Source organism: Chlamydotis macqueenii, chromosome 3, assembly GCF_036417535.1.
Source record: "Chlamydotis macqueenii isolate bChlMac1 chromosome 3, bChlMac1.mat, whole genome shotgun sequence".
Classification (NCBI taxonomy): domain Eukaryota; kingdom Metazoa; phylum Chordata; class Aves; order Otidiformes; family Otididae; genus Chlamydotis; species Chlamydotis macqueenii.
This window is the reverse complement of record NC_141558.1, coordinates 125,540,342-125,554,843: the sequence shown is the minus strand read 5'-3', so window position 1 is coordinate 125,554,843 and position 14,502 is coordinate 125,540,342. Positions and strand designations below refer to the sequence as shown.

Sequence of the window (14,502 nt, the reverse complement as noted above, 5' to 3'; positions counted from 1 at the left end):
GGACAACCTTCTTGCGCAGCATCAACGCTACATTAATAAGGATTGTGATGAGCGCTTTTTTTTTTTTAATTTTCGACCAAAACTCTCCTGTCTGTACAAGGCAATAAACATCTCAATAACCTCCCAAACAAATGAAACCTATCTTAAGTTGTCCATTAAGCAATTATTGAACCAAGGTAATTTACTCCCATTATAACCAATTAGTAGGGTACTAAGAGCGTTTTCCCACTTCATTATTTCATGTTATCAAAACGCTGGGTGACCTACCGTGTTCAAATGTCTTATTTCATGGCTGAACAAAAGCTATCAGAGTCATTTTACGTATCTGATTCAGAAAATCTGCCATTGCTGCGTACAGATGGAGTTCAAATAGCAACGACTGAGTCTGTTTCAGTTATTTACCAGGTACAGCAGCAATCACAAGTGTTTCTAATTTTCTGTTAACTGAAGGGACATTACAATTGTGCTACACGCCGTACTTATTTTGGCCAGATCCTCAGCTACAATAAACCTCAATGATGTTAATTAACCTGTGCAATTAGGCCAACTGAATGTAACTTGTAGATTTTTCTATATTTTTATGCTTGCCCATGTTAATATGCTTGGGTTTTTTTTGTGGAGAGGCAGAAATACTGACTGTAAATGCAAACAGAGCAAAGTCCAGAGGAGTAAGCCTGCCAAAGCCTCTTCATTTCTCTACTGTTATTGAGTAGTCATCACACAACAGCTTCAAAAAGAAATATCCCAAAACCAGAATGCGTTGTCACCTTTCAGTCAGCTATCACATATATTACCTCACAACCCATTCTTCCCTTCGACAGCCCCAGCAGAACCTTCTCCAGTTGGATCTTTCACCAGCAGACCTCTGGAAACGGTGTCAGGGAACTGATTCAGCCCAGTCACACAGTGATGCTGAGTAACTCTGAGCCTCACCGGGAGTCATTTCTGCCGCTGTCACTTCTGAGTCATTGCATTTTCTGAGGCAGTAGCCTCCTCTGCTAGCTCAAAATTTGTTTGCTACATCAATTCAAAGTATGCCTGGCAACTTCCCACAAAAAACATCCAAATAAGTTCCTTTGGGGAAGGAACAATAACCGATCCCTAGCCATGACTTACTAAACACTTCTGCCTTCTTTTTGTTTCTTTTCTTTACACAGAAGAAGTCAAATTCTTTTTTTAAACACACACACAATCAAAATGAAAACATTCTAAAAGCAACTTCTGACCTCATTTCAGCACTCCTTGGCCCTTTGGTCCACATCCTCTCTTCCTCTATAGCCATTTCCATCTTTCTATGCTTGTTTCCTTCAAACACCTTCTAATCTTTCAGTGGCTTTTAAACAAAAACATATTTTAATTTCTTATTTTGGGAAATAGTGATAAAATTCATTGCTGGATGTTAAACAGAGGACACAGCTTTGAGGTGACATCGCATCTCTTCCCTCAGCCTTAGACTCCAGACTACCCCAGCTCCCAAGAGAATCTTTCCACCGAGTTCAGCAGACATTAAATCCTCATACCTTGGCTTTTTATCTCCCTATGTTACTTATTTAAACAAGTCAATTCATCGTTTAAGACTGTGGGGTTCTCATCCAGTACCAAGAGAGATGACAAGGAAAAGTCAAATTGCTCTGTGGATATAGGTACAGCTTGGTGGCAAAGGGAAGGAAGGCAGGGAAGAAGGACAGCCCAAAGATGCTTGACGCTTTCCATCAAGCACAGCCTACCCATTGCATGCGAGTGCTCTGGGAGGCCACTACCCAACAATAGATATTTACAGATTTTGTGATTTTACAGGCAACTTAAGCCATTGTGCAATCTAGAAATACTCGTGTCTTCACAATTAGGTAAGATCACTCCATACTACATAAACTTTTACATGTCACTCATTCCATGTAGGCTGCCCACATTTATGTTCTTAGCCCAATGGAGTCTCCAAACCATAAGCACTAGCATCTGAATCCTTTTTAAAAAGGAAATATAAGCATAGGCCAAGGAAGAAGCAGTCATAAGAAGCCTTTTTCAGCTCTGAAAATACAAAGTCATGCTCTGCAGACTGCTGAAATGACTTTTCTTTCTCAGACAACCTATGTAATGCCTGTGCAACACCGGCAAACCACAGATAAGCTTTTGATAACAGCTCCTTTCTAAAACTCCACACACCTGTGAGTAGCCGATCCGCGTCGTGCCACTTCAAGCTCTGGTCAGGGGAAACTCCCTCTCACTTGCAGTGCTCAGAGTTTATCACCTCCTTGCAAAACAAAACAGAGTTATTTGGATTGAGCTTCAAACTGCCAATAAGCTTATCACAGACTATTAACAAATGTAATGGAGTTTGTTAAACAAAATTCACACATACCATGGTGTAGGGCATAACCATACTGGGCTTTTGGAAGAAGCTGATGGGTTGTATCTGTTTGAGGACTCCCTATACTGTGGAAGACGTGCAAATCTTCTCAGGTTCTTCAGCCTTGAAAAAAGCTTGCCTGTATTAAAAGGGTTTTCCTTTCCTGCCTTACAGCCTCAATATTCTCAGTTCACTCATTCTCAGCAATATTCTCAGTTCATTCATTTCCCTCATTCTTTTTTCAAGACTTCAAAAGTGAAATATTGACCCAACACGCTTCTTAGAAACACTGTGACATCAGGGAACAGGGAACTGTGACACAGGGCATCAGGGAACTTACTCCACAGAGTTCTCCTTGAAGCTGGAATTACTTGCTAATCCTGAAGGTTAAACTAAAATTTTACATTTCTTAACCTTATCAACAAAAAAGCTGTTTGTTGTACACATTCTAGATCAGGAATATCTGGAAGTCTGAAGCCTTCGAAAAATGCAGAGGGTGGGCTAAAACAATGTAGAAAATGTGAGGGTTTGCAGTCTTCTCCCTCTCCATGATGTTTACACAGCACGTTTGAGTGTGCGCTGCTTAAAAAGGAGCCAAGTAGTCAGGATGGCGGCAGAAACGAAGTGTCCAGAGCCTGGTAGGTCACAAGCAATGACCTTAGCCATGTCTTGTCACTGCCTTGGGGATGAACAGCACTGGGGCCATGCTTTCCCATAGACACCCCAGTAGGAATCCTCACGTGGCGACTGAAAGGTCTCCTTGTTACCTCTCAGTCTCGCACGGTTTAAGTGCAAGAGCTGAGCGCAAACCCTACAGATAATGACTAATCACCTAAAAACACACCATGCCGATTTTCCCAGCGAAATGTAGCAGCTACAGAAAATCCATTTACAGCCTGTCAAGGATGGGTGAAAGAAAGAAAGGAAAATCACAAAGGAGCTAATTCTTCATCTTTTTTTTCCCTTTTTAGTCATTAGTCAGAGCCCATTAAGCCCAGCTACGAACCCCCTATTAAGGACAGAAGACCCCTGCAGATATAATGGGGAATTTGAATGTGAGGAGACCCCTCGCAGCAGTCTGCGCACCGCCATCTGCCTCCCACCAGCTCACGGGTGACAATGCTTCATTACCGCGAATATCTTCCATTAGGGATCTTCAGCCAGCTGTGCCCTCTTGGTTTGAGCCTTGCGACGTGTCACTGCGGCAATACAAATACAGCCAGTTCGTCACTCCCAGGTTGTCTGACTAAGCAGCTTTTGGCTGAGAAAATGTTCTGTTATTTCACCCCTGGGACCAAATTTTTATTTCAGATATAATCCTGCAGTCTTAGCATTTCCTAGTTAGGGCTACACTTCTAAAAATCCAAGGGCAGACTTGGCCCTTACTGGGTAAATGCTGGTGAACAGCTCAGAAAGGAATCCACAACTAAGCCTCTTTTTCTCATCCTGAGAGTTACTAAAGGGATGACAGGACATGTGCTGTAATTCTAATGCACTACTGACTGACGCTTTGGAACATAATTCATAACTTAACGCTAGCTTTTCATTTACTACCTCAGAATATGGGAGCCAAGCCTTCAGAAAAACTTCCTGACATCAAATACATTAACGGCAGAAAGGTCGCCTCTCAAGGCAGTAAATCTGGTGCCAAAACGTAAGTAACTTTCTGTGTGCACAGAAATAACGTGGCAAGCTCTCGTGGGCTGACTACAGACATCTCCCTCTTTACATTCCACACACACTCAGCTCTATACTGCACGATCTGGTTTTGTTTGCAGATGGCAGGGTTTCTCAGCAACGTAAGAATGAAGTAGAAACAGCGTGTGTCAATAAGAACAAAGCAAGAAGTCAGTCTTGGTTTCCTTTCACAATCTGGTAGTTTTCCTTTCATGCATTTCCCCTACCACGCTTTTCGCCTGCAGATTACCCAACAATTTTCAGAGTTCCTCTCAGGTGCATTCCTGCCGCGTACACAAAAATGCCCAAAAGAAAAGGGGAAATAAAGGGCATAAATATAAGTACATAGACAGAATGGCTCTGCTTCACATGCAACTACACGATACACACAAGCAGGCCTAGGTCTTATTTTATATTATTGGGAAAAATCTCAACCTTGATGCAGTTTTAGGTCTATTGATAAGCAGAATTGCAGCCTCCTAGCTTAGCTCTGATATTCATCCCACCTGGATATTATGAGTGCTTCAGAGTAATCATACTGGTTTCACCTGACCCAAGAGTGGATAAGTTAAAAAGGGCTTTAATGATCAGTTTTAGAGTTCTGGGAATATGTATACTAGAAAGCCATTTAAACCTCTTTTAATGGTTACGTCTCACAGCAGAGCCATTGTCTCTTCGGCCACATTTGACTGCAAGTAACATTCCTCAGTACTGATGTCACCACATTAATTAGCCTTTACATGCAGCCCCGTAGCTGTCACTGAGAGCTGCTTCTTCACCACCACCAAAAGTAATTATCTTTCGCATCAAGCCTCAAGCTGACAGGCAATGAGGTGAACTACCAAAAAAAACGGCCTAGAGTAGCCAACACGCAGCCTCGGAGAAGTGAGAGCAGCCTTGAGACTCGGCACTTTGGGGAGGGTCCAGCGAGCTATCTAAACCACGTTCACTTACCAGCTCTAGCTTTGTTTGCAGAAGTTGAAACCAAGTGGAAAACAATACCAAGAAAAACTCCTCGCCGCTCAGTTGGATTTCTCCTCTAAGGGCTTATCTTGGGGAAGGAAAGAAACTTGTTGCTGGACACCCTTCAGGCTTCACAAAAGGAGTACAAAGGAAGGAAAGCAAGTCATGTCTCAATTTCGCTATTCCCAGCAGGCTTATGTCCTGCATACTGTCAATCCAGTCCTGAATATTTATATCGCTACCAGTTAACAGACTGTGTTCTTTCACAAACTGCCAGCCAAAGTGATTTCTCACAGCCAAGCAGCTGCTGTTCTTCCCTGTCCTTTCCAAGGGCTCAACTTCACAGCCCCAGATAGGGAAAGATCAGGCCAAACGCGGGGAAAATTCACATGTTTTTCAGTTTCAAGACAAGAGAGCAGGCAGATTCATCCACGCTCACAAGGAGCAAGGGCACAACCAATTTTTCTGATCCAAGATCTCTTGGAAGAGGAGTTGTAGTAGGAGACTCTACAGAAATAGTATTAACATTTTGGTAGCTAGGTCTGTGAAGAGGGTGGTTTGAGCATCACAACAGAGATGACATTTAGCTGGCCACACGCCTGCGGCTCGAAGGGATCAAACCCTCTGCCTGATAGAGAAGGTGATGGATTTCAGAACAGTACAGGAACTACAACTCAGCACTTCCAACACGCTGGATGTCACCCTGACCCTTCCTCTAACATGTTTGCCACATGACTAAAGAAACTGGGATAGAAATTCTTTTTGTCAGTGTCATTCCTCTATTTTGTCATCTCTTAAATTACCATAGGACCAGATGGGATAAGTGTCAAAGTTTTAAATCTGCAGCATCTGTCCCGCTCTTTCTTAGCAGGATGTGAGGAATAGAACATTTCACTAGCAATACTTGAAGAAATTATCCTGTAAGGAGTCACAGACCTATTCTGTGAGTCATTCATCAGACAAAGGCTAATTCAGCCTACTTACAGTATGGAGCCAGAATCAGCTTCTCAGAATGCTTTGTTTCCAAAACTTACTTCTAATTGTGGCAATTTACTTATCCAGGATAGTTCAATTTTCTTTTAATAAACTGTCTTCTGAATTGGTATGGAATTTCCTCATCCTCTGCAAAAGCAAGGTTCCCCTTACTAACACCAAATACAAATCTTGGGATGTTAAATGTCATTCCTCTCCTAGGCTGTTCACTGTTTTGGACAGTGGGCCAGACTCAAGGACACTATCACTCAAAGAAAATAAAATTTCAGGTAAGAACATATTCATTTTCCTGTTCTCTAGCATGGGCCACACTCATGGCAGTGACATTTTCACAGGAGTGTGACTCCAAGGTGAAGACAGGATCATCTTTGAAATGTGATCTTTGAACAAATAGAGTTAATTGTTCACTGGATATTGAAAAAAAACATCATATTGCTAAAACTGAATGACTCATATGAGACTTTGAAATGCTTGTACCATACAGTTCACAGGAGGCTTCCTGTAGTTCCATTAAAAATAAAAATAAAGAATGAAAAATGTGATTCCTGGTATCTTCATCTCTGCCTATCAAGCCTTACTCCAGCTGGGCTCACTGATTTGCCCTGCAAGCCAGTATTTCCTCCTGCCACAACCAGTTAGACCCCTTCTCCCAAGATACAGCAGAGGACTTCCTAGAAGATCGAAAGCTCGTGGTTCCTTCTGCGCTACGTTTCGCAGACCCAGAGGCCACGTGCCTGGCACTCAAAGTGTTTCCGTGTCTGCTAGAGCAAGCTGGAATTCAGAGGCTGACAGATAACCCCACGGCTGTGTTCTGTGAGGACTGGAGTTTTGTTCCTGTACAGGGTTTAACTTTTTGGCTGTCATCTTCCGTTATGAGGCCCAGTATTTGCTAAACTGCATCCCCAGTCCAGGCCTATGATGGACTCATTTGGCAGCGTGCATACGCGCTGCCTGTGAGCCATACCACTGTACGTATATCATCTCAGCTCTATATTTGTCCAGAACAATAAACAGGAAAAAAAGTTGAGGAAAAGATAAAAGTATTTTTTGCCCCTTTTTTTTAAAAAGCCAATATTAAGTTAGCTGTGTTGGAACAAGCCCCAGGACTACATTTATATCAAAAAAAGTCATCCTAAAAATTAGGAAAAGATAACAGTTACCAACCACAGAGCAAACTGAGCCCTGTTCAAAGGTGGCAAAAAGAAAAGTCTAGAATATAAGCCTCTCTTTTTTTCCTGCTTCTGAAGCAAAAGGCAGAACGGGAATGAGTTCAACCTCCTCCAGTCACTGCTAGATGATGGATGACTTCATTCAGTCAGGTTGTAGCATTCCCTGAGGTTGCCAAGACTCAGAGGAGACAAAAACTGCTTCTGCAAATTCCAGCACAGGTCCACAGGCTTTGCACCAGAACAAGACAGCTCTGCAGAGCCTGGTGTTTCTTTACTTGGGAAACGCTCTGGTGCAAGGGGCACAGATATTACAGAAACTATTAAGTGGCCAGAGGGACCTTAACAGAACTGGAAACCATTGGTTCAAAAAAAATATTGAAGCTGCAAAGATACTTTACCAAATTTGGCCAAGTTAACTTCAGACTTGGTGGTTAAAAACTCGAACAAACAGATTCCAACAATAACATTTTGTCTAGCTCACAGTGTCTTCTAGCACAAGCAGCAGTGCAGTTTTAGGCTTCTGGTTCTTTTATGCAAGGGAAATCTCCGTTATTCTGGTGCTACTGAAACGGAGAGCGGTTTCTGCAAGCAAAAGAGGAAGAAAGCCGCAGTCACATGCAGTGTCACACAGATGAAGTCATACACTGGCATAACAGCAAGCGTTGTCAGTTGTCAAAGGCCATCTGTAGCCAGCAGACCTAAACTGTCATCCTGGAAAAAGATGCAAACAAGCCTAATGGGAGATTGCATTATCCTCTCTCCCTGGCATTCAATCAAACGGAGCTTGTTCCCCGAACAGACAGAGAAAACAAAGGGCTACATTCTTTCATTTTCTTTTTTTTTTTTCTTTTTTAAAAAGAAAATCATTATTTTTGGCAGTTGATATATTTTCAAAATGACAGGAAAAATAGGAAGAACCAAAGAACTCCGGGACTGAAGTCACTTGTCAAATGTGAGCTGTGCACGCTCACTCGCTGCCACGGGGAGAGGGGGACGGCTCCGCTGTTTGCTCTGCAGAACGGACTCGGAGACTTTTGATTTGGACCATTTAGGGATTTGCTATGTAAGCAATTTGACGCTCTGTGCGCTTCCTCTGGTTTTGGGGGTGGGAGGAGCTATTTTTACAGTGCGGGAATGGCTGGGAAAGGATACCAAGGAAGAGATCCGCTCCTTGGAGCAGGAAATGGATGCAGGCTTAAGAGATGATGCATTAAGCGTTCCTGAGGGGAAGTGTAGCCATGGCTCCCCGCACACTGTGTGCATCCTCCAGCTGGTGTCAGATTTCCAAATTAACCTGCGACTGAAGACCGGAGGTGTGCTCGGGGAGACGTACGCCTTCCACCACGCGTAGAGGCCCCAGTGATGCGAGAAGGGAACTATTCCTGTTCTGTGTTCTAGGAGGCAAAGACAAATGCGCTTGTTTGGTCGGTTCTAGCGCAGGCAGGGGCCTAAGAAGAGGAGCACTGAAAACTGAAAAATGAGTCTGGGGATCTGTGCCTGGTACTGATGCAAATGAAGGTGAAACTACACAAACAGCGACACAATCAGACCATTCATCATCCCTTCATTAGCAGCTTTTCTTTGCAACACCACCGCCAAAGAAAAAGCCTTCCCTCTTTTTAGGAACGACCAGAGAGGACTGAAAAGAAAGCCTAATTGGTGAGTGTACAGTATGCACACTGTTTGTAAGGCCATTTGTCATGCAAATAAGATAGCCCTGAATCCATAGGTGGTGTCAGTGTAATTCCATTTCCACAGGGTTTTGCAATACAGACACTTGCGGAGTGTGCGATATGGAATCTCAACTTACAGCAAAACAGTTGCCTGCCAGGAACAGAAAAGCTTCCAGCCACAGCGCTAAGCAGACACAAACTCGACACTCCAGATGAAATCAAAGACCTGTAATCTTGCTCAGATTTACGGGAAAGGTCAGATTTCCACAACAGATGCAAATCTAATACGCTAGCCTTGCCTACCCACAGAAACACAACTACTATTAGTGAAAAAATGATAAACTTCTTTTAAATTATTTTACATTCCTTTAACAGAAGAGAAGTCCTTCATGTTCTACTCACTTGGACAATCTAACGCTAAGGTTGTGTTTTCATATGTGTGTATTACGCCCCGGGCTCACAGCATCCCATACTGCACAGCTGCTGTCACTCCCCATTAAAGCAACTCGACTTCAGCTTCTTACAAAGCTTTGCGTCAAAATTTTCCAGGCCGTTGGCTGAAAAATTTGGAGAGCTTTTCAGCAAGAAATGACTCAGCTGTTTCCGAGAATTAAGTCAGAGAGAAAAAAATACGCTGTCATGGCTATATTAAAAAACAAATCTTAAGAGGATTGGGTTTTGTTTTTTTTTTTTTATCTTGAAGAGCATGTAGCCGGTAAGGTGTGCATCTTGTTGTCCCTGAAATAAATTTACATATAATCCTCAGAAAAACTCTAACTCATATGTACTTTGTAGAGTTTCTTGAATTTGCAGCTACTAAATTTCTAGGATCCTAATGCCCAACTCTGTGTGTAATCAGACCGTGCAAGCGCTACCCACTTGCAGAGCATGAGCTCCAGGGACTCACGACGACTTTCATCTGTAATTGCTGAACTCAGATGCTAAGAAGCCAGGCACTGAACTAGAGGTCAGGAACTCCCCTGTCTTGCTCACAATAACCTCCTCCTCAGTGCAGTCAGCCTGGAGAAGGTACCTGGTTTCTCCATATTAAAATAAAATAAAGCATTTCCAGGTTACCTACAAAGACCACAGATGGGTACTGCGGGCAGCACAGCTCGTTTCTTAATTTCCCCTCTTTATTCCAATTGTAATATTTGTAACACTCATATTAAACTGCTGATCTGCGGTACGATGGTGCTAGGAAGATTTCTGCGCCTCGTTTCCAATTTTTAACGGCAGGGAGAAACGCGGAGGCTGCACGTTCAGCTCAGGCTCTCTGGAGGAGTGCCTTGCATCACACTGGGATACTGCCTCTGGCTGGCAGAGTAGCACTGATGCAATTCAAAGGATGCTTGCACTCAGCTGAATCAGAGTGCTGCGGAAGGAGGATTAAATGAAATTAATGCTTCAAAAAGAAAGTGAAAAAACACCAATAATCCATAAGTGATGTGAAGGGCTGCTTCAGGAAAAATAAAACAGCAGCAAAAATATCATTGAATTCCATGGAGGCTTAAGGAAGAACAAAAGAAACTCAAGACAAAAAGGGATTAAGCCTTTGGAAACAGACCAACAGTCAAGGATTCTTTGGATTTAAGGTCAGCCTTAGCCACTGGCTGCATTGCAGAAATCGTATCTGAAGAGATGAGAATAAATGCAGATTTCAGCACTGTGATGCCTGAGCCTGAACACTTGCCAGCCCTGCCCTTGATTTGACTCACGCTTAACTCTAGGCCAAGTCTGAATATTACTTCTTCAAATCATGGCTGATCAATAAGGATGTTTAATGCATGAGCTGCCTTATTACAAAATATACAATACAGATGACCGACTGTAAGAGATGGATGAATTCACAGAAGACAGCTGCATTTCAACATAGGATGCACAATTAACCCATGCAGCGCGTGTTTGTGCGCCTGGATCTCACAGAGAGCTGGTAACAGGGATGTGCGCATGTGTTTCCCAGAACCAAGCACTAGCAAAATAAAAAAGGTAGATGGAAGTCAGGTTATAGCTGAAGGTTACCCGAGACATCTCTGCCAGACATAACTGGCAGAGTAGCTATATAAAGATGACCAGGTCCAAAAATTCAGAAGTTGTTCTTCCAAAATACCTTTTCAGTTTGGAAGGAACTAATTCAGTTCAATCAAATGCTAGAGATAGATAGAAAACAACAGGAATCAAAGCTGGAAAAACAAGTTCAGACGAACTGTCCATTACGTTCCTAAAACATAAACAGCTTCAAATGCAAAGTTTTAATTCTAGCTAAAATTAACACAGCTGGTATTTGTCAACTTGGATTTATTTCAGACTTTGTTTTCACCTTTACAGGAAAATAACACGCCTTTAGAGGAGTTTAAAACGCACAGCTGCTGAACCTGTTTAAGCATGACTCAGAATGAAAGATGAACTGCACAGTGGGAAAACACAGCCCTTGAACTGGGATTTTTAACAGTCTGAGATCTCGATTTTCCATTATTCACGTAGCGCCAACATGCGAGTACCCATATTGGGGCCTAAAAGGACACAAACCAGGACCAGGAGCAGAGCAGGGTGCTGAACGCTGGGGCAGCTTTGTTCCCTTCCTCTACAATTTAAGCCCTTACAAACTGGAATTATAGGCAAGGTGCAACATCTCTTTTGTGAAGAGAGGAGACAGGAGAGACGACGAAGCCCTTGGCCACCCTTTGGTGCAGTTCTGAGAAGGAGGAACAGTGAGGAACAGTAACCAGCTGACACAAGGCTTCAGATGGCCTGGATGGGTGAAGGCCTGGGGAAAAATGAGTCAGTTTGGCTGTCTTTATTCTGAATGCTTGTTTTCATCTTAAAAAACACAAGCCCTAAGCTAAGGAAATAGGGCCTTGCACGTTTTCTCTGGAGGATCTGCTCACCACCTTGCAGAGTGCGGCACACGCGCCCAGTGACCAAACGTCTTCATAATTCCCTATTGTTCTGTATGTAAACAATTCTCAACCTCAAAAGCTGTGAGATTGACTTACTTCAAGTTTGCTTGATTTTCCTTTTTTAAGTGAAGCTCACTCGCATTTTGTAGATGATTAACAAACAGTTTTTCAGGAATAAAATTAAAATGTCACAAGGGAAACTAATGAATATTTCTGACAGGCATTTCAACCTTAAAGACCATTTACAGAGAAGTCTGTGAGAGAGAAACACGGTCACATTTGCTCTTCGAATTAAGAGGCGGTGCTAAAGCCACATGCAAACATAACTGGGTTTAAAACTGGATACCTAATTAAACTCCACCGATTAGATCAAAAGAATGTAAAACACACTTTTTCTCATTTGTCGTTCTCATGAATTTAGTTTAGTAGTAGCAAAAGAGAGTTACTGCTACTTCAACACAGTTTCAACACCTTTTTTAGAAGGAGAATGGATACAAGATATGATCCCCTTTTACTTCAGCATCCTTTTTTGCCTAATTACTGACACTAGTGCGGCGCTTAAAAAATAAAAGACGTTCTACAAAAACTACTGGCCCCACCTAACATTTGTTATTCACAGCTGATAAAGCTTTTCCTACAGCACACATAAAATTTTCCCTAGATTAAACAGGGAAAACCAGAACTAGACAGATCCTTACTGAAGCCTGAGATGCAACATATAGAAACCAAAACAAGTTCAAACGAGCCCAACCTGTTCGACTGAGACCAGGAAGCTCTCCAGCTGCAGCAGGCCTGAGGAGAGTCTGTCATGGGCTTGTTTTCCCTGTTTCCGGACAATCTCGTTTAGGCTCAGGTTGGATACCTCCAAGGTACACTGCCATCTCCAGTGCAGACGTGTCCTGAGGGAGAAAAACAGGGACTTGTTAAAGCCCGCACATTCTGTCTACATCACCCCTTGATTTACTTTCCCTTTTTAAAACAGTCTTTTCAGATGCTACAGCTCAAAAATAAAGCAAAAGAACAGCAACAGAAGTACACAGGGACACTAACTGGTGAGACACCAACAGTTCGTTCCAACAGCTCTTATTTCTAGAACATAAAAATAGAAAGAAACTGAGTTATTCTTTAAAAGCCCTTGTGGAGGAACTAACAATGAATACTGACGGGTAATTTTTGTCACTAATATATGCTTGAGGAGCTCCTAGGCAGTAGCCAAGACGATCTATCTGCAAACAAGATGTCCTTTTGACTGGATGTTAGTCTGCAAGAAAAAAAAAACAATTTTAAAGCAAAGGCACAAAATGATTGTCGTACTGATACACTGAAAAGGAAGGGAAAAAAATAAAGTATTATCTCAGGTGCCTAAGAGCTTGCCGTATGTGTGAGCTACCCAGCCCTGCAACAGGAAAGCCTAATAACTGAAGTGCAGCATATTTCTGGAAAACAAAAAATTTCCAGGTACTCCAGTCTCCCATTTCCCTGGATAAGGAATAATTTATTATATACAATTCAGGAAGACAAATACAAGGCATAGCCTTTCTATATTCATGACAAACGTTTTTATCACACAGGGTAAATGGAAATTCCCTAAACAGGCAAAATGAAAGATTTTCTATTCTGTCAAGAAGCCTGCCAACAGTGATGTCGAAGACAGAATACATACAAGACATCTAATTCCTCAAACAGCCCCGAGACATGAGGAAAGTTAAGATCCAAATGAGAACTTCTCTTTTAGGTCCACCTCCATGCCTGAAGGTATCTGCCATGCACATATATAGAATTACCCTAGCCTGAAGTGTGGTAGTCCAAACATCTCGCAGGGCCACACTGAAACCAATTGAAAGTGGGTCTGCTATTTTTGGGAAGAGAGTTCAACACCAGTCTCACACACAGGTAGAGCTGCCGCAGCAGCTATTGAAACTATCAGACCCATATTCCTTCGATCCAACTTTTACATCAAAAACTACTAATAGTTGCTTATATGGCTTATGACTAAAAATGAGAGTAAGCCAAATGAGTAAGAAGCGGCAAAGCTTCAAACAAATTTCCACTTATAGATAAACTCTTTTAGAAATTTCAGGTTAAATGAATCATGGATGAGATTTGTTTATGGCCATATTGTGAATTCTGGAAAGACTGGAAGCGAAGAGCCCAGTACCTACCTGTTTATTTTCAATGAACCAGTTTGCCAAAAGAAGAGGATGCCTTTGTCAGTGTTTGTACAACGTCAAGGACAGCAGCATTTGGCACCTTAGCTGGGTACTCTTATTCTATTACAAGAAAGATTAGACATATTTCTGTTGGATCAACACGGTCTCAGCGCTAGGGAAAGATTTATTCTTCCAATTTCTTCTAAGCTAAGTGCAATTATTATTCTAATTTTACACCAGGGAGAATGGCAACGGAGACAAATCATGTCACTTAATCAGCATCCCCGGAAAACTTGACAGTGTAGTTCCAGGTTACACTTTGTTCTCTAAGCAAATGTATTTATTCAGCATTTATCTCTGTCTCTATCCCAGGAGACATGAGCAGCTCAACAGGTACGTTTGGAAATCGCTGCTTCTCTGTATTCACGGCTTCGGCGACTGCAAACTGATGCACCCAGCTGGGATGCACCATTAAATATGTGACAGAGAACTCATTAATTCTAATTTCTATTCCTGTTAGTCTAGAAATACTAGCATATAATTGTTAGTTTCTAAAATATTCTGGGAAACCTTTTTAAACTGAAAAACTGTGTCAGCATTTATTTTGGAATATCAAATGAAGACTGTTCT

At 42.2% G+C, this 14,502-nt stretch overlaps 1 long non-coding RNA gene across 1 annotated transcript; it reads right to left on the bottom strand.

Annotated features, from left to right (window-relative positions):
- Nucleotides 1–2,179: 2,179 nt before the first annotated feature.
- On the bottom strand, nt 2,180–12,984 carry LOC147601482 (uncharacterized). Its single transcript, XR_015258218.1, has 3 exons — nt 12,887–12,984; nt 12,474–12,621; nt 2,180–2,251 (listed from the first exon to the last, which is right to left on the bottom strand). It is a non-coding gene; the product is annotated as an uncharacterized LOC147601482 (long non-coding RNA).
- Between the last annotated feature and the right edge of the window lie 1,518 nt (nt 12,985–14,502).